Genomic DNA, 24,569 nt, shown 5'->3' with positions numbered 1-24,569 from the left:
TGTAATACCTATGGTATCCCAATCCCATGTTCCCATCCATGCTCTGGGTTTATCTGCCTTATCTGTCTGGCCCTTTGCATTGAAATAACTGCAGTTTAATCCACCCGTTTTCCCTCATTGTCTGCTATGTTCGTGCCTGCCTTGTCTATTTATATTGCTGTCTACAACATCTGTACCAGCCTCAAATTTCCTTCTGGCCTTACAACTCTTTGGAGTCACACAGCCCTGCCAGACAAGTTTAAATCCTCTCGAGCAGCTCCAGCAACGTTCCCCACCAGGATATGGGTCCCCCTCCTGCTCCCAGTTCAGGTGCCTTCCCAGCCCTGTCTACCTGTGCTGACACCTTCAGACATCCAGGGACTTGCCCACCAAGGTCCCTGTATTCCTCAGTACTCCAGGAGGACCGACCATTCATGATGGATATCATTTGTTTATGAGACTTCCCACAGTGCATTGCCTCACAGTGATCAGAAGTAAACTCTGTCTGCCATTCCTCTGCTCAGTTTATCATCTGATGGCCTTAGACTGCAGCCTGAGTCCATCCCCCTCACCATGGACAACACCCTCACCTTTCATGTTATATACAAACCTACTAATGTTACCTTCTGCTTTCCCATCCGAGTGATTAATGTCCATAATGTCCAGCAATGGCTCCTGCACAGATCCCTGTGGTACACCCGCTGGGCAAAGGCTTTCAATCACAAAACCAACCCTCCACCAATTGTGGAGCCAATTTACCAACTGACCTTGGATCCCATGGGATCTTCCCTTTTGGACCAGCCTTCCGTGTGGGACCTTGTCAAAGACCTTAATGAACTCCATGTAACCCACATCATCTGGACTGCCCTCATCAATATCAGAGGACAGTTGTCTAGCAGATCCATACAGACAATCCTGACTGAAACTGCGGGGGTATCCGTTTCTGGCGAATACATTGTAGAGGTGTTCTTCTTCCTCTTTTTGCAGTTCTGGTGTACTGCAGTGTGTTGTGGCCCTTTTGAACCATGTCTTGATGCAACTTCTTTTGTGTGTGTTGGGGTGGTTGCTTTCGTAGTTCAGGACTTGGTCTGTGTGTGTGGCTTTCCTGTATACCTTTGTGGTGAATTCTCCGTTCGGTGTTCTCTGTACCATCACGTCTAGGAATGGGAGTTGGTTGTCCTTTTCTACCTTTGTAGTGAATCGGATTCCTGTGAGTGTGGCGTTGATGATCTGGTGTGTGTTCTCTATTTCTGTGTTTTTAATTATTACAAAGGTGTCATCCACATATCTGACCCAGAGTTTGGGTTGAATTTGCGGTAAGACTGTTTGTTCTAATCTTTGCATTACCGCTTCTGCGATGAGTCCAGAGATGGGTGAGCCCATGGGTGTGCTGTTGATTTGTTCACATATTTGGTTGTTGAATGTGAAGTGTGTTGTGAGGCACAGGTCCAGTAGTTTGAGTATGCCGTCTTTGTTGATAGGTTCCCCGTCTTGTTGTCTGTTCTGTACGTCCAGCAGGTTGGCTATTGTTTCTCTGGCTAGGGTTTTGTCAAGAGAGGTGAACAGTGCTGTTACGTCGAATAGTTTCTTCCTTGTCTACGTGTGTATTTCTGATGATGTCCAAGAATTCCTGTGTTGACTGTATAGAGTGTCTGGATCTGCTGATCAGGTGTTTCAGTTTCTGTTGTAGCTCTTTAGCCAGTTTGTGTGATGGTGTCCCTGGTAGTGATACTATGGGTCTGAGTGGGATGTCTGGTTTGTGTACTTTAGGTAGTCCATAGAATCTGAAGGTGTTGTTGCTTTCAGTTTTCATTATCTGTAGGTCAAACGTGGTTATCTATCTTTTTTGTAGTTTCTCAGTGTGTTGTTTATCCTATTGGTGAGCTGTGGGGTGGGGTCAAACACCATGCAATTTCATCAACAGATGCCTCAGGGAAAGACAACAGAACGAGGACATGCCACGGCCCAAAGGACTGGCCCATGTTACCATACGTCAAGAACATTTCTGAACTGACAGCCAGACTACTGCGACCACTCGGACTCATAACAGCACACAAACCAACAGCCACTCTCAGACAACAGCTCACCAGAACAAAGGACCCGATACCCAGCATGAGCAAAACCAACATCGTGTACAAAATCCCATGCAAGGACTGCACAAGACACTACATAGGACAAAAAGGAAAACAGCTAACGATCCGTATCCAAGAACACCATTTAGCCACGAAACGACACGACCAGCTATGCTTAGTAGCCACACACTCCTATGACAAGCAACATGAATTTGACTGGGACAACACTACTATTATAGGACAAGTCAAACAGAGAACAGCCAGGGAATTCCTCGAGGCATGGCACTCATCCACAGATTCAATCAACAGACACATCGACCTGGACCCGATATACCGGCCACTGCAGCGAACAGCTGGAACTGGCAACCGGAAGCGGCAGAGACAAACCACTATAAATGCCGGAGGAAACATCACAGAAGCGCTTCACAGGAGGCTCCCAAGCACTGAGGATGTAACCTTGACAGGGGACGAAACGTCTGCAATACAAATTCCCAGCTCGGCGAACAGAACCACAACAACGAGCACCCGAGCTACAAATCTTCTCCCAAACTTTGAAGCCCTTTAGACTCTACAAAGCTCCGTCATGAGCAAGCCCCCATCTCGCTATTTCCTTTGCCTTCTTCAGTTTCTGCAACTCGCTGTATCTTCCAGTAACGCTCTTTAGTTACTGCAGGTCTGCCTAGCTCCCCAGATAACCTGTTCCATCCCCTACAGCTCCCTCAATCACTGTAACACCCTCTGCTCTGTCTAATCCTCCTATTTCCCACTGTCTTCCAGGTACAATGGTGATCCTGGAAGAGACCAGTGCGGAATGGGATGTTATAAATCTCAGCTGAGGCTTGCGGCCTACCATTACCTGGGAGTCACTAAGGGAGAGAATCTGAGAGAGAGCAGCACAAAGCGGGAGAATATAAATCAGCAGCGAGGGTCAAGGCCGACTGGGACTTGGATCTGGAGAAACAGCAGAGCAGGAGGCTGGAAATCAGCACCGAGTCACAGAGGGAGTGACCGTGGGAGGGAGCAACTTGGAGCAGGAGCTTGAGGCTGACTCACACCTGGGAGAATATAAATCAGCACTGAGGATCGAGGCCTAGCTGTACCTGGGAGTGACAGAGACGGTGACCCTGTGAGGGAGCAGACTAGAGTGAGAGCTGGACGATTACACGTCCGAGGAGACACATCACTGTGTGTGCACGAGTCCCTCCCTTGTTCTGTGTTTGTGTGTGTCCCCTTCCCTCGCTGTGTGTGTGTAACTCTCCTCACTGTGTGTGTCCCTCCCTCGCTGTGTGTATCCCACCCATCCCTCGCTGTGTGTGTGTGTGTGTGTGTGTGTGTGTGTGTGTGTGTGTGTGTGTCCCCGCCTCGCTGTGTGTGTGTCCCACCCCCTCGTGTGTATGTGCGTGTGGCCCCTCCCTCGCTGTGTGTGTGTGCGTGTCCCCTCCCTCGCTCTGTGTGTGTGTGTGTGTGTGTGTGTGTGTGCGCGTGTCCCCCTCCCTCGCTGTGTGTGCGCGTGTCCCCCTCCCTCGCTGTGTGTGCGCGTGTCCCCCTCCCTCGCTGTGTGTGCGCGTCTCCCCCCTCCCTCGCTGTGTATGCGTCTCCCCCTCCCTCGCTGTGTGTGCGTGTCCCCCCTCCCTCGCTGTGTGTGCGTGTGTCCCCCTCCCTCGCTGTTTGTGCGCGTGTCCCCCTCCCTCGCTGTGTGTGCGCGTCCCCCTCCCTCGCTGTGTGTCCCCCTCCCTCGCTGTGTCCCCCTCCCTCGCTGTTCGTGACCCCCCCCCCGCTGTGTGCGTGTGTCCCCCTCCCTCGCTGTGTGAGTGTCCCCCTCCATCGCTGTGTCTGTCCCTCCCTCGCTGTGTATCTGTGCGTGTCCCTCCCTCACTGTGTGTGTGCGTCCCCCTCCCTCGCTCTGTGTGTGTGTGTGTGTGCGTGTCCGTGTCCCTCCCTCGCTGTGTGTGTGTCCCCCTCCCTCGCTCTGTGTGTGTGTGTGTGTGTGTGTGTGTGTGTGTGTGTGTGTGTGTCCCCTCCCTCGCTGTGTGTGTGTGTGTGTGTGTGTGTCCCTCCCTCGCTGTGTGTGTGTGTGTCCCTTCCTCGCTCTGTGTGTGTGTGTGTGTGTGTGTATGTGTGTGGTGTGTGTGTGTCCCCAACCCTCGCTGTATATGTGTGTGTGTGTGTGTGTTTGTATGTGGGTGTGTGTCCCACCCGCTCGCTGTGTGTGTCTGTTTTCCCCCCCTTCCTCGCTCTGTGTGTGTGTGTGTGTGCGTGTGTCCCCCCTCGCTGTGTGTGCACGTGTGCCTCCCTCGCTGTGTGTGTGTGTCCCTCCCTCGCTGTGTGTGTGTGTGTGTGTCCCACCCCCTCGCTGTGTGTGTGTGTGTGTGTGTGTGTCCCTTCCTTGCTCTGTGTGTGCGCGTGTGTGTGTGTGTGTCCCTCCCTCGCTGTGTGTGTTTGTCCCCCCCTCCCTCGCTGTGTGTGCGTGTCCCCCCTCCCTTGCTGTGTGTGTGTGTGTGTCCCCCTCCCTCGTTGTGTGTGTGTGTCCCCCTCCCTTGCTGTGTGTGCGTGTCTCCCCCTCCCTCGCTGTGTGTCCCCCTCCCTCGCTGTGCGTGACCCCCCGTCGCTGTGTGCGTGAGTATGCCCCTCCATCGCTGTGTGTGTGTCCCCCTCCCTCGCTGTGTATGTGTGCGTGTCCCTCCCTCACTGTGTGTGTGCGTGTCCCTTCCTGGCTGTGTGTGCACATGTCCCTCCCACCCTGTGTGTGTGTGTGTCCCCTCCCTCGCTGTGTATGTGTGCGTGTCCCTCCCTCACTGTGTGTGTGCGTGTCCCTTCCTGGCTGTGTGTGCACATGTCCCTCCCACCCTGTGTGTGTGTGTGTCCCCTCCCTCGCTGTGTGTGTGTGTGTCCCCATCCCTCGCTGTGTGTGTGTCCCCTCCCTCGCTGTGTGTGTGTGTGTCCCCATCCCTCGCTGTGTGTGTGTCCCCATCCCTCGCTGTGTGTGTGTCCCCTCCCTCGCTGTGTGTGTGTCCCCTCCCTCGCTGTGTGTGTGTCCCCTCCCTCGCTGTGTGTGTCCCCTCCCTCGCTGTGTGTGTGTCCCCGCCTCGCTGTGTGTGTGTCCCAGCCCCTCGTGTGTGTGTGCGTGTGTCCCCTCCCTCGCTGTGTGTGTGTGCGTGTCCCCCTCCCTCGCTGTGTGTGTGTGTGTGCGCGTGTCCCCCTCCCTCGCTGTGTGTGCGCGTGTCCCCCTCCCTCGCTGTGTGTGCGCGTGTCCCCCTCCCTCGCTGTGTGTGCGCGTGTCCCCCCTGCCTCGCTGTGTGTGCGTGTCCCCCCTCCCTCGCTGTGTGTGCGTGTGTCCCCCTCCCTCGCTCTGTGTGCATGTCCCCCCTCCCTCGCTGTGTGTGCGTGTGTCCCCCTCCCTCGCTCTGTGTGCGTGTCCCCCCTCCCTCGCTGTGTGTGCGTGTGTCCCCCTCCCTCGCTCTGTGTGTGTGTCCCCCCTCCCTCGCTCTGTGCGCGTGTCCCCCCCTCGCTGTGTGTGCGCGTGTCCCCCTCCCTCGCTGTGTGTGCGCGTGTCCCCCTCCCTCGCTGTGTGTCCCCCTCCCTCACTGTTCGTGACCCCCCCTCGCTGTGTGTGCGCGTGTCCCCCCCCTCGCTGTGTGTGCGCGTGTCCCCCTCCCTCGCTGTGTGTCCCCCTCCCTCACTGTTCGTGACCCCCCCTCGCTGTGTGCATGAGTGTCCCCCTCCCTCGCTGTGTGAGTGTCCCCCTCCCTCGCTGTGTGAGTGTCCCCCTCCCTCGCTGTGTGTGTGTCCCCCTCCCTCGCTGTGTGTGTGTCCCCCTCCCTCGCTGTGTGTGCCTGTCTCCCCCTCCCTCGCTGTGTGTCCCCCTCCCTCGCTGTGCGTGACCCCCCCTCGCTGTGTGTGTGTGTCCCCCTCCCTCGCTGTGTGTGTGTCCCCCTCCCTCGCTGTGTGTGTGTGTCCCCCTCCCTCGCTGTGTGTGTGTGTCCCCCTCCCTCGCTGTGTGTGTGTGTCCCCCTCCCTCGCTGTGTGTGTGTGTCCCCCTCCCTCGCTGTGTGTGTGTGTCCCCCTCCCTCGCTGTGTGTGTGTCCCCCTCCCTCGCTGTGTGTGTGTCCCCCTCCCTCGCTGTGTGTGTGTGTCCCCCTCCCTCGCTGTGTGTGTGTGTCCCCCTCCCTCGCTGTGTGTGTGTCCCCCTCCCTCGCTGTGTGTGTGTGTCCCCTCCCTCGCTGTGTGTGTGTCCCCCTCCCTCGCTGTGTGTGTGTGTCCCCCTCCCTCGCTGTGTGTGTGTGTCCCCCTCCCTCGCTGTGTGTGTGTGTGTCCCCCTCCCTCGCTGTGTGTGTGTGTCCCCCTCCCTCGCTGTGTGTGCGCGTGTCCCCCTCCCTCGCTGTGTGTGCGCGTGTCCCCCTCCCTCGCTGTGTGTCCCCCTCCCTCGCTGTTCGTGACCCCCCCTCGCTGTGTGTGAGTGTCCCCCTCCCTCGCTCTGTGTGTGTCCCACCCGCTCGGTGTGTGTGTCCCCCTCCCTCGCTGTGTGTGTGTCCCCCTCCCTCGCTGTGTGTGTGTCCCACCCCCTCGCTGTGTGTGTGTCCCACCCCCTCGCTGTGTGTGTGTCCCACCCGCTCGCTGTGTGTGTCTGTTTTCCCCCCCGTCCTCGCTCTGTGTGTGTGTGTCCCTCCTTCGCTGTGTGTGTGCGTGTCCCCCCTCGCTGTGTGTGCACGTGTGCCTCCCTCGCTGTGTGTGTGTCCCCCTCCCTCGCTGTGTGTGTGCGCGCATGTCCCTCCCTCGCTGTGTGTGTGTGTGTGTGTGTGTGTGTGTGTGTGTGTCCCCGCTCCCCCGCTGTATGTGCGTGTCCGTGTCCCTCCCTCACTGTGCGTGTGCGTGTGTGTGTGTCCCTCCCTTGCTGTGTGTGTGTGTCCCCCTCACTGTGTGTGTGTGCGCATGTCCCTCCCTCGCTGTGCGTGTGTGTCCCCCTCACTGTGTGTGTGTGCGCATGTCCCTCCCTTGCTGTGCGTGTGTGTGTGTGTGTGTCCCTCCCTCACTGTGTGTGTGTGTGTGTGTGTGTGTGTGTGTGTGTCCCTCCCTCACTGTGTGTGTGTGTGTGTGTCCCTCCCTCGCTGTGTGTGCGTCCCACCCCCTCGCTGTGTGTGTCCCCGCCTCGCTGTTTGTCCCCCCATCGCTGTGTGTGCGTCCCACCCCCTCGCTGTTTGTCCCCCCCTCGCTGTGTGTGTTCCCCCCCTCGCTGTGTCCCCCCCCCGCTGTGTGATTGCGCATGTCCCTCCCTCGCTGTGTATGTGTGTGACCCCCCCCTCACTGTGTGTGTCCTCCCTCACTCGCTGTGTGTGTATGTCCCCTCCCTCGCTGTGTGTCCCCTCCCTCGCAGTGTGTGTGTGTGTGTGTGTGTGTGTGTGTGTGCGTGTCCCTCCCTCGCTGTGTGTGTGTCCCACCCACTCGCTGTGTGTGTGTGTGTGTGTCCCACCCGCTCGCTGTGTGTGTGTGTGTCTCCCTTCCTCGCTGTGTGTGTGTGTGTGTGTGTGTCCCTCCCTCGCTGTGTGTGCGTGTCCGTGTCCGTGTCCCTCCCTCGCTGTGCGTGTGTGTGTGTCCCACCCGCTTGCTGTTTGTGTCCCACCCGCTCGCTGTGTGTGTGTGTTTGTCCCCCCCCCTCGCTGTGTGCGTGTGTCCCCTCCCTCGCTGTGTGTGTGTGTGTCCCCTCCCTCGCTGTGTGTGTGTGTGTCCCTCCCTCGCTGTGTGTGTGTGTGTCCCCCTCCCTCGCTGTGTGTGTGTGTCCCCCTCCCTCGCTGTGTGTGCGTGTCTCCCCCTCCCTCGCTGTGTGTCCCCTCCCTCGCTGTGTGTCCCCTCCCTCGCTGTGCGTGACCCCCCCTCGCTGTGTGCGTGAGTATCCCCCTCCATCGCTGTGTGTGTGTCCCTCTCCCTCCCTGTGTGTGTGTGTGTCCCCCCTCCCTCGCTGTGTGTGTCCCCCCTCCCTCGCTGTGTGTGTCCCCCTCCCCCGCTGTGTGTCCCCCCCTCGCTGTGTGTCTTCCCCTCCCTTGCTGTGTGTGTGTGCGCGTGTCCCTCCCTCGCTGTGTGTTTGTGTGTGTCCCCTACCTTGCTGTGTTTGTGTGTGTCCCTCCCTCGCTGTGTTTGTGTGTCCCCCTCCCTCGCTGTGTGTGTCCCCCTACCTCGCTGTGTGTGTCCCCTACCTTGCTGTGTGTGCGCGTGTCCCTCCCTCGCTGTGTGTGCGCGTGTCCCTCCCTCGCTGTGTGTGCGCGTGTCCCCCCCCTCACTGTGTGTGTGTGTCCCCCTACTCGCTGTGTGTCCCCCTCCCTCGCTGTGTGTGCGCGTGTCCCTCCCTCGCTGTGTGTTTGTGTGTGTCCCCTACCTTGCTGTGTTTGTGTGTGTCCCTCCCTTGCTTTGTGTGTCCCCTTACCTCGCTGTGTGTGTCCCCTTACCTCGCTGTGTGTGTCCCCACCTCGCTGTGCGTGTCCCCCTCCCTCATTGTGTGTGCGCGCATGTCCCTCCCTCACTGTGTGTGTGCGCGTGTCCGTCCCTCACTGTGTGTGTCCACCCCCTCCCTCGCTCTGTGTGTGTGTGTGTGTGTGTGTGTCCCCTCGCTGTGTGTGTACCCCACCTTCGCTGTGTGTGTCCCACCTCGCTGTGTGTGTCCCCCACTCGCTGTGTGTGTCACCCCCTGCTGTGTATGTGCGTTTGTCCCTCCCTCGCTGTGTGTGCGTGTCCCCCTCCCTCGCTGTGTGTGTGTTTATCCCTCCCTCGCTGTGTGCGTGTCCCTCCCTCGCTGTGTGTGTGTGCGTGTCCGTCCCTCACTGTGTGTGTGTGTGCACCCCTTCCCTCGCTCTGTGTGTGTGTCCCTACCTCGTTGTGTGTGTGTCCCCCTCCCTCGCTCTGTGTGTGTGTCCCTACCTCGTTGTGTGTGTGTGTCCCCCTCCCTCGCTGTATGTGTGTCCCCCTCCCTCGCTGTGTCTGTCCCTCCCTCGCTGTGTATCTGTGCGTGTCCCTCCCTCACTGTGTGTGTGCGTCCCCCTCCCTCACTGTGTGTGTGTGTGTGTGTGTGTGTGTCCCACCCCTTCGCTGTGTGTGTCCCACCCGCTCGCTGTGTGTCCCCCCCACCCTCGCTGTGTGTGTGTGCGTTTCCCTCCCTCGCTGTGTGTGTCTGTCCCCCCTCACTCGCTGTGTGTGTCCCCCCTCCCTCGCTCTGTGTGTGTGTGTGTGTGTGTGTGTGTCCCTCCCTCGCTGTGTGTGTGTGTCCCTCCCTCGCTGTGTGTGCGTTTCCCTCCCTCGCTGTGTGTGTGCGTGTGTGTGCCCTCACTCGCTGTGTGAGTGTGTCCCTTCCTCGCTGTGTGTGTCCCGCCCCCTCGCTATGTGCATGTCCCCCTCTCCCACGCTGTGTTTGTGCGTGTCCCTCCCTCGCTGTGTGTTTGTTTGTGTGTGTCCCCCTCCCTCGCTGTGTGTGCGCGTGTCCCTCCCTCGCTGTGTGTGTGTGTCCCTCCCTCGCTGTGTGTGTGTGTCCCCCCCCCTCGCTGTGTGTGTGTCCCCCCCTCGCTGTGTGTGTGTCCCCCCCTCGCTGTGTGTGTGAGTCCCCTCACTAGCTGTGTGAGTCCCCTCACTCGCTGTGTGAGTCCTCCCTCCCTCGCTGTGTGTGTGTGTGTGCGTGTCCGTGTCCCGCTCCCTCGCTGTGTGCGTGTCACCCTCCCTCGCTGTGTGCGTGTCCCCCCCTTCGCTGTGTGCATGTCCCTTCCTCGCTGTGTGTGTTTGTTTGTGTGTGTCCCCCTCCCTCGCTGTGTGTGCGTGTCCGTGTCCCTCCCTCGCTGTGCGTGTGCATATGTGTGTGTGTGTGTGTCCCCCTCCCTCGCTGTGTTTGTGTCTGTCCCCCTCCCTCGCTGTGTGTGCGCGTGTCCCCCCCTCGCTGTGTGTGTGTCCCCCTACTTGCTGTGTGTGTCCCCCTCCCTCGCTGTGTGCGCGTGTCCCTCCCTCGCTGTGTGTTTGTGTATGTCCCCTACCTTGCTGTGTTTGTGTGTGTCCCCCTACCTCGCTGTGTGTGTCCCCCTACCTCGCTGTGTGTGTCCCCCCTGCTGTGTGTGCGTGCGTGTCCCCCTCCCTCATTGTGTGTGCGCGCATATCCCTCCCTCACTGTGTATGTGTGCGTGTCCGTCCCTCACTGTGTGTGTGTCCACCCCCTCCCTCGCTCTGTGTGTGTCCCGCTCCCTCAATGTGTGTGTGTGTGTGTGTCCCCATCCCTCGCTGTGTGTGTGTGTGTGAGTGTGAGTGTGCCCCCTCCCTCGCTGTGTGTGCGTGTCCATGTCCCTCCCTCGCTGTGTGTGTGTGTCCCACTCCCTCGCTGTGTGTGTCCCACTCGCTCGCTGTGTGTGTGTGTGTGTGTGTCTGAGTGTGTGCCCCCTCCCCTGCTGTGTGTGTGTCCCTCCCCCTCGCTGTGTGTGTGTCCCTCCCCCTAGCTGTGTGTGTCCCACCCGCTCACTGTGTGTGTGTGTGTGTGTGTGTGTGTGTGTCCACCCAACCCTCGCTGTGTGTGTGTCCCACCCTCGCTATGTGTGTCCCCATCCCTCGCTGTGTGTGTGTGTGTGTCCCTCCCTCACTGTGTGTGTGTCCCACCCGCTCGCTCTGTGTGTGTGTGTCCCCATCCCTCGCTGTGTATGTGTGTGTGGGTGTGTGCCCCCTCCCTTGCTGTGTGTGCGTGTCCGTGTCCCTCCCTCGCTGTGCGTGTGCATATGTGTGTGTGTGTGTGTGTGTGTGTGTGTGTCCCCCTCCCTCGCTGTGTGTGTGTCCCCATCTCTCGCTGTGTGTGCGTGCCCCCTCCCTCGCTGTGTGTGCGTGTCCGCGTCCCTCCCTCGCTGTGCGTGTGTGTGTGTGTGTGTGTGTCCCTCCTTCGCTGTGTGTGTGTGTCCCTCCTTCGCTGTGTGTGTGCGTGTCCCCCCCTCGCTGTGTGCGCACGTGTGCCTCCCTCGCTGTGTGTGTCCCCTCCCTCGCTGTGTGTGTGTGTGTGTCCCTTCCTCGCTGTGTGTGTCCCCCACCCGCTCGCTCTGTATGTGTGTGTGGGTCCCCATCCCTCGCTGTGTATGTGTATGTGTGGGTGTGTGCCCCCTACCTTGCTGTGTGTGCGTGTCCGTGACACTCCCTCGCTGTGCGTGTGTGTATGCGTGTGTGTGTGTGTCCCCCTCCCTCGCTGTGTGTGCGTGTCCGCGTCCCTCTCTCGCTGTGCGTGTGTGTGTGTGTGTGCGTGCGTGTCCCTCCTTCGCTGTGTGTGCGTGTCCCCCCCTCGCTGTGTGTGTGCGTGTCCCCCCCCTCGCTGTGTGCGCACGTGTGCCTCCCTCGCTGTGTGTGTCCCCCTCCCTCGCTGTGTGTATGTGTGTGTGTGTGTGCATGTCCCTCCCTCGCTGTGCGTGTGTGTGTGTGTCCCTCCCTCGCTGTGTGCGTGTCCCCCCCCTCGCTGTGTGTACGTGTCCCCACCCCACGCTGTGTGTGTGTGTGTGTGTGTGTCCGCCCCTCCCTGTGTGTGCATGTGTGCCTCCCTCGCTGTGTGTGGGTCCCACCCCCTCGCTGTGTGTCCCCCCCTCGCTGTTTGTCCCCCCCTCGCTATGTGTGTCCCCCCCTCGCTGTGTGTGTTCTCCCCCCCTCGCTGTGTGTCCCCCCCCACTCGCTGTGTGATTGCGCGTTTCCCCCCCCCTCGCTGTGTGTTCGCGCATGTCCCTCCCTCGCTCTGTGTGTGTGTGTGTGTGTGTGTGTGTGTGTCCCCATCGCTGTTTGTGTCCCTCCCCTCGCTGTGTGTGTCCCCCTCACTCGCTGTGTGTGTGTGTCCCCTCCCTCGCTGTGTGTGTCCCCTCCCTCGCTCTCTGTGTGTGTGTGTGTGTGTGTGTGTGTGTGTGTGTCCCTCCCTCGCTGTGTGTGTCCCCCACCCGCTCGCTCTGTATGTGTGTGTGTCCCCCCATCCCTCGCTGTGTATGTGTATGTGTGGGTGTGTGCCCCCTCCCTTGCTGTGTGTGCGTGTCCATGTCCCTCCCTCGCTGTGCGTGTGTGTGTGTGTCCCCCTCCCTCGCTGTGTGTGTGTCCCCCTCCCTCGCTGTGTGTGTGTGTGTGTGTGCCCCCTCCCTCGCTGTGTGTGCGTGTCCGGGTCCCTCCCTCGCTGTGTGTGTGTGTGTGTCCCTCCTTCGCTGTGTGTGTGCGTGTCCCTCCCTCGCTGTGTGCGCATGTGTGCCTCCCTCGCTGTGTGTGTCCCCCTCTCTCGCTGTGTGTGCATGCCCCTCCCTCGCTGTGTGTGTGCGCGCGCGCGTGTGTGTGTGTGTGTCCCTCCCTCGCTGTGTGCATGTCCCCCCTCTCGCTGTGTGTACGTGTCTCCCCACCCCCACGCTGTGTGTGTGCGTGTCCGCCCCTCCCTGTGTGTGCACGTGTGCCTCCCTCGCTGTGTGTGCGTCCCACCCCCTCGCTATGTGTGTGTGTCCCTCCCTCGCTGTGTGTGTCCCCCACCCGCTCGCTCTGTATGTGTGTGTGTGTCCCCATCCCTCGCTGTGTATGTGTATGTGTGGGTGTGTGCCCCCTCCCTTGCTGTGTGTGCGTGTCCATGTCCCTCCCTCGCTGTGCGTGTGTGTATGCGTGTGTGTGTGTGTGTCCCTCCCTCGCTGTGTGTGTGTGTGTGTGTCCCTCCTTCGCTGTGTGTGTGCGTGTCCCCCCCCCTCGCTGTGTGCGCATGTGTGCCTCCCTCGCTGTGTGTGCGTCCCACCCCCTCGCTATGTGTGTGTGTGTCCCCACTCGCTGTGTGATTGCGCGTGTCCCCCTCCCTTGCTGTGTGTGTGCGCGCATGTCCCTCTCTCGCTCTGTGTGTGTCCCCCCTCACTCGCTGTGTGTGTGTATGTGTCCCCTCCCTCGCTGTGTGTGTCCCCTCCCTCGCTGTGTGTGTCCCCTCCCTCGCTGTGTGTGTGTGTGTGTGTGTGTGTCCCCTCCCTCGCTGTGTGTGTCCCCTCCCTCGCTGTGTGTGTGTGTGTGTGTGTGTGTGTGTGTGTGTGTGTCCCTCGCTGTGTGTGTGTGTGTGTGTGTGTGTGTGCGTGCGTGTCCCTCCCTCGCTGTGTGTGTGTGTCCCACCCCCTCGCTGTTTGTGTCCCACCTGCTCGCTGTGTGTGTGTGTGTGCGTCCCTTCCTCGCTCTGTGTGTGTGTGTGTGTGTGTGTGTGTGTGTGTGTCCCTCCCTCGCTGTGTGTGTGTCCCCCTTCCTCGCTGTGTATGTGTGTGTGTGTGTGTGTGTGCGTGCGCCCCCTCCCTCGCTGTGTGTGCGTGTCGGTGTCCCTCCCTCGCTGTGTCCGTGTGCGTGTCCCTCCCTCGCTGTGTGTATGTCCCACCCCCTCGCTGTGTGTATGTCCCACCCCCTCGCTGTGTGTGTCCCACCCCCTCGCTGTGTGTGTCCCACCCGCTCGGTGTGTGTGTCTGTGTGTCCCTTCCTCGCTGTGTGTGTGTTTGTTTGTGTGCGCGCGCGCGTGTGTGTGTGAGTCCCTCCCTCGCTCTGTGTGTGTGTCCCCCCCTCGCTGTGTGTGTGTGTTCCCCCTCCCTCGCTGTGTGAGTGTCCCACTCCCTCGCTGTGTCTGTCCCTCCCTCGCTGTGTGTGTCCCTCCCTCGCTGTGTGTGTGTGTCCCCCTCCCTCGTGGTGTTTGTGTGTGTCCCCCTCCCTCGCTGTGTTTGTGTCTGTCCCCCTCCCTCGCTGTGTGTGTGTGTCCCTCCCTCGCTGTGTGTGTTTGTGTCTGTCCCCCTCCCTCGCTGTGTGTGTGTGTCCCTCCCTCGCTGTGTGTGCGTGTCCCTCCCTCGCTGTGTGTGTGTGTGTGTGTGTCCCCCTCCCTCCCTGTGTGTGCACGTGTGCCTCCCTCGCTGTGCGTGCGTCCCACCCCCTCGCTATGTGTGTGTGTCCCCCTCCTCGCAGTGTCTGTCCCTCCCTCGCTGTGTATGTGTGCGTGTCCCTCCCTCACTGTGTGTGTGCGTGTCCCTCCCTGGCTGTGTGTGCACGTGTGCCTCCCTCGCTGTGTGTGTGTGTCCCTCCCTCGCTGTGTGTGTGTCCCACCCCCTTGCTGTGTGTGTCCCCCCTCCCTCGCTGTGTGTGCGTGTCCCCCTCCCTCGCTGTGTGTGCGTGTCCCCCTCCCTCGCTGTGTGTGCGTGTCCCTCCCCCGCTGTGTGTGCATGTCCCTCCCCCGCTGTGTGTGCATGTCCCTCCCTTGCTGTGTGTGTTCCCCTCCCTCGCTGTGTGTGTGCGTGTGTCCCTTCCTCGCTGTGTGTGTCCCTCCCTCGCTGTGTGTGTGTCCCCCCCTCCCTCGCGGTGTTTGTGTGTGTCCCCCTCCCTCGCTGTGTTTGTGTCTGTCCCCCTCCCTCGCTGTGAGTGTGTGTCCCTCCCTCGCTGTGTGTGTGCGTGTCCCTCCCTCGCTGTGTGTGTTTGTTTGTGTCTGTCCCCCTCCCTCTGTGTGTGTGTGTCCCCCTCCCTCTGTGTGTGTGTGTCCCCCTCACTCGCTGTGTGTTTGTGTGTGTCCCCTACCTTGCTGTGTTTGTGCGTGTCCCTCCCTCGCTGTGTTTGTGCGTGTCCCTCCCTCGCTGTGTGTGTGTGTCCCCCTACCTCGCTGTGTGTGTCCCCCTCCCTCGCTGTGTGTGCGCGTGTCCCTCCCTCGCTGTGTGTTTGTGTATGTCCCCTACCTTGCTGTGTTTGTGCGTGTCCCTCCCTCGCTGTGTGTGTCTCCCACTCGCTGTGTGTGTGTGTGTCCCCCTACCTCGCTGTGTGTGTCCCCCCTCGCTGTGTGTGTCCCCCCTGCTGTGTGTGCGTGTCCCCCTCCCTCATTGTGTGTGCGCGCATGTCCCTCCCTCGCTGTGTGTGTGTGCGTGTCCCTCCCTCACTGTGTACGTGTGCGTGTCCATCCATCACTGTGTGTGTGTGTGTTCCCCCCCTCGCTCTGTGTGTGTCCCGCTCCCTCACTGTGCGTGCGTGTGTGTGTGTGTGTGTGTGTGTGTGTGCATGTGTCCCCCTCCCTCGCTGTGTGCGCGTCCCCCTCCCTCGATGTGTGTGTGTGTGTGTGTGTGTGTCCCCCTCGCTATGTGTGTCACCCCCTGCTGTGTGTGTGCATGTCCCCCCCCATTGTGTGCGTGTCCCTCTCCCTCGCTGTGTGTGTGCGTGTCCCCCTCCCTCGCTGTGTGTGTGCGTGTCCCTCCCTCGCTGTGTGTGTGTGCGTGTCCGTCCCTCACTGTGTGTGTGTGTGCGCCCCCTTCCCTCGCTGTGTGTGTGTGTCCCTCCCTCGCTCTGTGTGTGTGTGTGTGTGTGTGTGTGTGTGTGTGTATATGCGTGCGCGCGCGTGTCCCTCCCTCACTGTGTGTGTGCGTGTCCCCCTCCCTTGCTGTGTGCGCACCCCCTCCCTCGCTGTGTGCACGTCCCCACCCTCGCTGTGTACGTGTCCCCCCCTCGCTATGTGCGTGTCCCCCTCCCTCGCTGTGTGTGTGCGTGTCCCTCCCTCGCTGTGTGTGTGTGCGTGTCCGTCCCTCACTGTGTGTGTGTGTGCGCCCCCTTCCCTCGCTGTGTGTGTGTGTCCCTCCCTCGCTCTGTGTGTGTGTGTGTGTGTGTGTGTGTGTGTGTGTGTGTATATGCGTGCGCGCGCGTGTCCCTCCCTCACTGTGTGTGTGCGTGTCCCCCTCCCTTGCTGTGTGCGCACCCCCTCCCTCGCTGTGTGCACGTCCCCACCCTCGCTGTGTACGTGTCCCCCCCTCGCTATGTGCGTGTCCCCCTCCCTCGCTGTGTGAGTGTCCCCCTCCCTCGCTGTGTCTGTCCCTCCCTCGCTGTGTATCTGTGCGTGTCCCTCCCTCACTGTGTATGTTTGTGTGTGTGTGTCCCCTCCCTCGCTCTGTGTGTGTGTGTGTCCCCACCCTCCCTGTGTGTGCGTGTCTCTCCCCCTCGCTGTGTGTGCACGTCCCCTCCCTCGCTGTGTGTGCGTGTCCCCCCCCCGCTGTGTGCGTGTCCCCCCCTCGCTGTGTGCGTGTCCCCCCCCTCGCTGTGTGCACGTCCCCACCCTCGCTGTGTACGTGTCCCCCCCTCGCTGTGTGCGTGTGTGTGTGTGTGTGTGTCCCTCTCGCTGTGTGTGTCCCCCCCCCTCGCTGTGTGTGTGTGTGTGTGTGTCCCTCGCTGTGTGCGTGTGTGTGTGTGTGTCCCTCTCGCTGTGTGCGTGTCCCCCCCCTCACTGTGTGTGTGTCCCCCCCCTCACTGTGTGCGTGTCCCCCCCCACTGTGTGCATGTCCCCCTCCCACGCTGTTTGTGTCCCCCCTCCCACGCTGTTTGTGTCCCCCCTCCCTCGCTGTGTGTGTGTGTGTGTGTGTGTCCCTCCCTCGCTGTGTGCGCGCATGTCCCTCCCTCGCTGTGTGTGTGTGCGTGTCCCTCCCTCACTGTGTGTGTGTGTGTGTGTTTGCGTGTGTCCCCCTCCCTCGCTGTGTGTGCGTGTCCCCCTCCCTCGCTGTGTGTGTGTGCGTGTCCCCCTCCCTCATTGTGTGTGTGTGCGTTTGTCCCTCCCTCGCTGTGTGTGCGTGTCCCCCTCCCTCGCTGTGTGTGTGTGTGTCCCTCCCTCGCTGTGTATGTGTGCGTGTCCGTCCCTCACTGTGTGTGTGTGTGTGTGTGCCCCCTTCCCTCGCTGTGTGTGTGTCCCTCCCTCGCTGTGTGTGTGCGCGTGTCCCCCCTCCCTCGCTGTGTGTGTGTGTGTGTCCCTTGCTGTGTGTGTGTGTGTGTGTCCCTCGCTGTGTGTGTGTCCCTCGCTGTGTGTGTGTCCCTCACTGTGTGTGTCCCTCCCTCGTGTGTGTGTCCCTCACTGTGTGTGTGTGTGTGTATGTGTGTGCATGTCCTCCCCTCACTGTGTGTGAGTGTCCTTTCCCTCGCTGTGTCTGTGTGTGTGTGTGTGTGCGCGGATGCATGTTCCCCCCTTCGCTGTGTGTGTCCGTGTCCCTTCCTCGCTGTGTGTGTGTGTGTGTGTGTGTGTGTCCCTGGATGAACAGTACTGCTGGGATAGTGGGCTGAAGAATAGCAGATGGAGTTTAATTAGATAAATGTGAAGTGTTCCATTTTGGTGAAACAAACCAGGGTGGGACTTGTACAGTTATTGTTCGGGCCCTGGGTAGTGTTTTCAGTCAGAGATCCAGTGACCCAGGTACACAGTTCTTTGAATGTGGTGTCACAGGTAGACAGGCTGGTGAAGCAGGCGTTTGGGATGGTTTCCTTCATTGGGCAGAGCACTGAGCGTAGGAGTTGGGATGTCATGTTGTATCTGTACAAGACATTGGTCAGGCCACTATAAAAGCATTGTTGATCAGCGGGAAGAACTCATCTGGTTCACTGACCTCCTTTAGGGAAGGACATCAAATATTCTAACCTGGTCTGGCTAACATGTGACTCCAGACCCACAGCAATATGGCTGACTCTGAGCTGCCCTCTGGGTAATTAGCAGTGGGGTCAAAGAACGTTGTTCCAGGCAGTGACACCCACACCCCATGAATGAATAAATAAAAATACCTATGTCCCTCCCTACCTCGGCAAACCCCTCCAGCTGCAGCAATTCAGACTGGCTTTGTAACACCCTGACCACTCTCTGTAACACTCTCACCATCTCCAGCACCTTCACCTCTCCCTGTTCCTTTCCACCCTGACCGTGGTTCCCATTCCCACAGCACTCCTCCTGCTACCAGACCCTTTGCAATCCATTTAACATTTACTTCTAAAGCACTCTCTCACTTCAGGATTTGAAGTACTTTTTGGTGATCTTCTCAGCCTCATAATCTAGTATGATCCCTTTTGTCCTGAGTGAGGGATCAGTGGGAATTTCTTGCTGAGGTTTTTACTGTTTCAATTGAATGTCCTTTTGTTGAGTGTTTTGCATTGTCCCTTCAAATGTTTTCCACTGTTCATTTACAGGCACATATTTCAGTTTGTTTAGCCTGTTTACCTTGGTCAGTTCTCCTCTCAAACTCATGTAATTGGCTATTTTTGTTCCTAGTTTTGTGATTGCCCTTTTTGTGATTCACTTTAAAACTTTATATTTATTTAAACTGCACTTTATTACAATTTCCCGAAGGATCTCTGCAGGTGACATTACTCATTCACTAAGTTTCATTACACGGTCGCTCTGCGATAGTTATGTCCCTTAACAGTTGCACAATGTGTTTTTCAAAGAAACACTGAAAAAAAATTAACCGAACTCCATTTCCAATATCAATGTTGACCGTGTGATTGTCCCAGATTATACAAATATTGAAGATTTCCAAAATTATCACAATGCCTTTGTTAAAAAATTCCAATGAGTTCCTGTTTAATGCAGTGATGAGCAATGGAATGCTGTCTGGTGGCTAAAACTGCTGCTTGTGTCCTTGGCAAGTAGTAGCCAGAGTTTATATTCAGACTGACTCTACTTCATGATCTGCGGCCAAATGCTTTCTCTGTAATGCCTTTGTTATCCATTATTGATAACGTTGCCCATTTTTGCCTGGGTTTTCATGAGATTACGAACCACTGAATATTTTTGTTCACCCTGTATCCATGTCTCCCTGGTGTCTAAATCTCTTTTATCTCTGTGTCACAAATCCATCTACCTTATTACAGCAACATTGTCCATTAAAAAAAAAATATCCTCTCTTCCACAATTTTCTGTCACAAATCTATTTGCTGATGTACAATTTTAGTTAAACTCTGTCCCATCCTGTTCCTTTCTGCTTCTCTTCAGCCACATTCCCATGTTGTTCCATTGCTTCACCTTTTCCCTTTGGATTTGGAAAGCTCCTTTCACCTGCATCCTCTCTGTCAGTTTAATGCCCTGTCCATAAACCTACCGACATGACTGGCCAGGACACAGGTCCCAGCACAGTTCCAGGGGGACCATCCTAATAGATTTTTTTTTTGTAAATCAGGTCTGGGATGTGGGTGTCTCTTGCTGACCAGCCTTTCTTGCCCAGCCCTAGAAGCCCTTGAGCTGAGTAACTTGCTCGGCCATTTCAGAGGGTCATTGAGAGGCAAACACTTTGCTGTGGGTACGTCGTGCAGACCAGGTCAGGATGGGCAGATGTCCTTCTCTAAAGGACAAGTGTTTGGATTTGTTACACTTCAGTAGTGGTTTCATACTTAATTGTGGATTGTTAATAATTATTTTTAAAATTATTGATTTCAAATGTCTCCTTTTCAGATGGCGGGATTCAATCCTGCCTCCCCTGAATATTAGCTGAGGTTTTGGATATATTCTCTCGCAAAAATACCACTAGGCCATCACTTCACCTGCTCGCTGGGTGCTCATCCCTGAGCACTGATACCAGGGCATCATGAAGCTAAACCCATTCTTCCAACATGACTGTGTGATCCTGACATCTTCCAGCAATCTGGGACTATTACTTAATATCGCTCCATTTTACAGATCTCTGTGGGACTCAGTGCCATTCTCCGTGTGTAACCCTCACTGCATCTGTCTAATTTCCCATTCTGTCTATTTCTCTGTCTCCTGTAGTTACTCAGGAAAGTCCTGACTCAATAGCCTTCCCAGCTGCTGGGTGGATTGTCCATCACCACATTGAACGCAGTTGGTCTGCCAGAGGGAGACAAAGGGCAGGGAGATCTGGAGCCTTCAATAAATCCTGTAGTGAGGTAAGGCCCCCCACAGTGCACAGAGCAAAGAGCAATGAGAGGGCTCCAAACATTTGTTAACACAACATGACATAGATACAGTGCTAGAGGGGAGCACAGTGCACACACACCCCAGACTCAATCACCGCCCCAATGTAAGTTCTATATTAAAACTCACTACTCTGCAATACTGTATCTTTGGCATGTCTTGTGGTCCAGTGTCTTCAATAATTTTTAATTCCTGTAACAGGTCCTATCGCTGTAACCTCCTCCCTTCCCAATAGTCCCTCCACATATTTGAAATGTATTTGAAAAGCCCTTCATCAGGAACACAGGCAGGGTGCCTGCAGAGTGGGGAGATAAATGAGAGGGGGCAACAATAGGTGAATGGGGTGCAGAAGAAGGTGATAGGTCAGAGTGGAGGATGGGGGAAGGTAGAAATGAGTACAATGGGTGAATGGGGTTGGGGATGGGGGTGATAGGTCAGAGATGAGGATGGAGTGGATAGGTGGGAAGGGAGATAAGCCAATAGGGCAGGTCATGAGGGCGGTGCTGAGCTGGAAGGCTGGAGGTGGGGTGAGATGGGGGATGGGGAAATGAGGAAACTGGTGAAGTCCACGTTGATGCCCTGGGGTTGAAGTGTTCCAAGGCGGATGGTGAGGCGTTCTTCCTCCAGGCGTCGGGTGGTGAGGAAGTGGTGGTGGAGGAAGCCCAGGGCCTGCATGTCCTTGGCAGAGTGGGAGGGGGAGTTGAAATGTTGGGTCACAGGGCGGTGGGGTTGATTGGTGCGGGTGTACCAGAGATGTTCTCTAAAGTGCTCTGCTAGGATGTGTCCAGTCTCCCCAATGTAGAGGAGACCGCATCGGGAGCAACGGACACAATAAATGATATTGGTGGATGTGCAGGTACAACTTTGATGGATGTGGAAGGCTCCTTTGGGGCCTTGGATAGAGGTGAGGGAGGAAGTGTGGGCACATGTTTTACAGTTCCTGCGGTGGCAGGAGAAGGTGCCAGGAAGGGAGGGTGGGTTTTTGGGCAGCATGGAACTAACCAGGTAGTCACGGAGGGAATGGTATTTGCGGAAAGTGGAGGGGGTGGGGAGGGAAATACATTCCTGGTGGTGGGGTCCGTTTGGAGGTGGCGGAAATGGCGGCAGAGGATTTGGTTTTTGTGAAGGTCGGTACGGTGGAAGGTGAGCACCGGGGCGTTCTGTCCTTGTTACGGTTGGAGGGGTGGGGTTTGAAGGTGGAGGTGCGGGATGTGGACGAGATGCGTTGGAGGGCATCTTTTACCACGTGGGAAGGGAAATTCCGATCCCTAAAGAAGGAGGCTATTTGGTGTGTTCTGTGGTGGAAGTGGCCCACCTGGGAGCAGGTACGGCGGAGGCGGAGGAATTGGGAATAGAGGTTGGGAATTTTGCAGGCGGTAGGATAGGAAGATATGTAATCTAGACATCTGTGGGAGTGGGTAGGTTTGTAAAAAATGTTGGTGTCAAGTCAGTTGTCATAAGGGGCTGGAGAGGGCCAGGAAGGGGAGGGAGGTATTGGAGATGGTCCCGGTAAATTTAAGGTCAGGGTGGAATGTGTTGGTGAAGTTGATGAATTGCTCAAACTCCTCGAGGGAGCACGAGGTGGTGCCAATGCAGTCATCAATGTTGCAGAGGAAGACGTTGGGAGTGGTGCCATTGTAACTACGGAAGATGGACTGTTCTACGTAGCCAACAAAGAGACAGGCATAGCTGGGGCCCATGCGGGTGCCCATTGCTACCCCTTTGGTCTGGAGGAAGTGGGAGGATTTGAAGGAAAAATTGTTAAGGGTGAGGACAAGTTCAGCCAAACGAATGAGAGTGTCGGTGGAAGGGTACTGTTGTGGACGTCGGGAGAGGAAGAAACGGAGGGCTTGGAGGTCCTGGTCATGGTGGATGGAGGTGTAGAGGGATTAGATATTCATTGTGAAGATGAGGCATTGGGGGCCAAGGAAACGGAAGTGTTGGAGGAGTGGAGGGTGTGGGTGGTTTCTCGAACGAATGTGGGTAGTTCCTGGACTGGGGTATAGGACAATGTCGAGGTAGGAAGACATGAGTTCAGTGGGGCAGGAGCATGCTGAGACAATGGGTCGGCCAGGGTGGTCAGGCTTGTGGATCGTGGGCAGGAGGTAGAACCGGGCAGTGGGGGATCCCGGACAATGAGGTTGGAAGCTGTGGGTGGGAGATCTCCTCCTGAGGTGATGAGGTTCTGTATGCTCTAGGAGATGACGGTTTGGTGATGGGAGGTGGGTCATGGTAGAGGGGGTGGTAGGGGGAGGTATGTTTGAGTTGACATCATGGTTTCAGCGGTGTAGAGGTCAGTGTGTCAGACTACCTCTGCACCCCCTTTATCTGCTGGTTTGATGGTGAGGTTGGGATTGGAGCAGAGGGAGTGGAGGGCTGCACGTTGTGAGGGTGAGAGGTTTGAGTGGGGGAGGGGGTAGATAGGTTGAGGCGGTTAATGTGTCGGTGGAAGTTGGAAATGAAGAGATCGAAGGCAGGTAATAGGCCAGCGCGGGGTGTCCAGGTGGATGGAGTGTATTGGAGGCCGGAAAAGGGGTTCTCAGAAAATAGGTGGGAGTGTTCATTGTCAAAATAAGCTTTGAGGCGGAGGCAGTGGAAGGAGTGTTCGATATCACGGCGTGTATTAAATTAATTGATGTTTGGACGGAGGAGGATAAAGATGAGGCCTTTGCTGAGGACTGATCACTCGTCCTCAGTGAGGGGGAGGTCAGGGGGAATGGTGAAAATTCGGCAGGAGTGGGAGCTGGGACCAGGCGTAGGTGTGGTGCTGGGGGAGGGGACGGTGCCTGTAACTGGAGTGGGTGTGGTGTTAGGGGGGATGGGGATGGAGTCATGAACAGGGGTGGTGTTCCCCTCAGGGTTCTGGGAGCGGGGATGGTGACGGTGGGACCTGGGAGCGGGGATGGTGACGGTGGGACTTGGGAGCGGTGTCAGCAGAATGCAGGTGAGTGGTGTTGGTGGGGACAGAAGTGGTGGCAAACACGGGCAGTGGGGGGGGCGTGGAGGTCACTGAGTGTGTGACATCAGCAATGGTGTGAGGGGCGGAAGTGATGTCACTTGTGTTGTATGAGGAATTGTGAGGGGCGGAAATGGCATTTACTTTATTTTAACCAATAATTTCCTGTCACAAATCTATTTGACAATGTTGTATTTTAATTAAACTCAGTCCCTTAATGTTTCTTTCTGTTGGTCTTCATCCACATCTCCATGGTGTTCCAATATTTCAACTTTTCTCTTTGGACTTGGGAATTTCCATTCACCTCAGACCTGTCCCTCTCCTCATCTGTGTCCGTTTATAGCACACTGCATAATCCTGGTACCAGAGGAGCCTATCCCAATAAAATAGCTCAGTCCTCCCTGAGTACTGGGAGCAGTGCTCACTGGTCAGAACCACTTCTGATGATACCATTGTGTGATCCTGACACCTTCCAGCACTCTGCTGATATCACTCAGTCTCTCTCCATGTGATATCCCTCACTGTGTGGGTCTATTGGCTGCCTCTGTCAGTGTCTCTCACTCTTGCAGTTACTCCAGATCCTGAGCCAACAGCATTCCCCACTCCAGAGGGAAGCAACTGCACAGGCCATGGATGGAGAAGGGAATTTCCATATCTCTGTGGGACTCAGTGCCATTCTCCATTGTGTAACCTTCATTGCATTAGTCTAATTTCCCATTCTGTCTACTTCTGTCTCCTGTAGGTATTCCTGATGTCCCTGACTCAGCAGAATTCCCAATTCCTTCTCGTCCATCACCACATTGAAGCTGGTTGGTCAGCCAGAGAGAGATGGAGAGTGAGATCTGGAGCCTTCAGTAAATCCTGCAGCCGGTAAGATCACTCACAGTAAACAGCTCAGGGAGGAGTTCATGGGCTTTAATTCAGACCCTGAGGGCATGATGTAGGAACAATGCTGGGAAAGGAACATGAGAACATTCTCTGGCTTCATTATCACCATCTTGTCTGTCAATTCATCTGTTCAACAGAACCCTCCCTATGTCTGCCAGCTTCTCCACTGTCTGTTTCATGGATACCACTTCCGCTATCTTTATCAGCCCCTACAATCCTGCTTATCCCTGTAAGCTCCTCATATCAGTAAAACTCTCCAAGTTTCTGCCTTTGCCTTTAATCCTGGGTTCTGTCACATCTCTCCTTAACTGAAGAAAATTAACTCTTCAGTTCCTTAAGCCATCCCTGTCAGTGTAGTCCTTTCCAGACCTGAAAAACCTCCCTGTCTTTGTGACTTTGTTGAACTCCTACTACCTTCATGATCTCTGTAACCTTCCCGTCATGACAACAAAAAAGCTCTGTACCTTCGTAACCTCCTCCTTGTTAGACTCTTCCTTGTCTCTGGGCACAAAGCAGAGTGGCCCTGCTTCTCTCATAAATTAGTCTCTGCATTTCTATTGATGACTATATACTCTTCCTGTCTCTAAGACACACTCAGTCTCTGTAAACTGTGCTGGTCCCGACTGATGTAATTTCCTTCAGTAACTACAAACCTTTATACCTTTAATCTCCTCCAGACGCGACCACGCAGTTTATTTCTATAACCTCCACGAGTGATACAGTCATAGAGATGTAGAGCACGGAAACAGACCCTTCGGTCCAACCCGTCCATTCCGACCAGATATCCCAATCCAATCTAGTCCCACCTGCCAGCACTTGGCCCATATTCTTCCAAACCCTTCCCATTCATATACCCATCCAATTGCCTCTTAAATGTTGCAATTGTACCATCCTCCACCACATCCTCTGGCAGCTCGTTCCATACACTTACCACCCTCTGCTTGAAAAGGTTGCCCCTGAGGTATCTTTTACACCTTTCCTCTCTCAAACTAAATCTATGCCCTCTAATTCTGGA

The 24,569-nt window shown here is 56.7% G+C and overlaps 1 long non-coding RNA gene across 2 annotated transcripts in view; it reads left to right on the top strand.

Moving 5' to 3' along the window:
• LOC132814822 (uncharacterized) overlaps positions 1-23,533 on the top strand; it is a 28,516-nt gene extending 4,983 nt beyond the window's left edge. Inside the window, exon 3 of one of the 2 annotated variants that reach the window (XR_009644512.1) lies at positions 23,409-23,533. This is a non-coding gene — a long non-coding RNA (uncharacterized LOC132814822). Of the gene's footprint in view, positions 1-19,545; positions 19,802-23,408 lie in introns of those variants that run through there. The other variant, XR_009644511.1, reaches the window with a different exon arrangement.
• Positions 23,534-24,569: the final 1,036 nt, after the last annotated feature.

This window comes from Hemiscyllium ocellatum, unplaced genomic scaffold (genome assembly GCF_020745735.1).
Source record: "Hemiscyllium ocellatum isolate sHemOce1 unplaced genomic scaffold, sHemOce1.pat.X.cur. scaffold_943_pat_ctg1, whole genome shotgun sequence".
Classification (NCBI taxonomy): domain Eukaryota; kingdom Metazoa; phylum Chordata; class Chondrichthyes; order Orectolobiformes; family Hemiscylliidae; genus Hemiscyllium; species Hemiscyllium ocellatum.
This window is presented reverse-complemented; position numbering and strand designations above follow the sequence as displayed.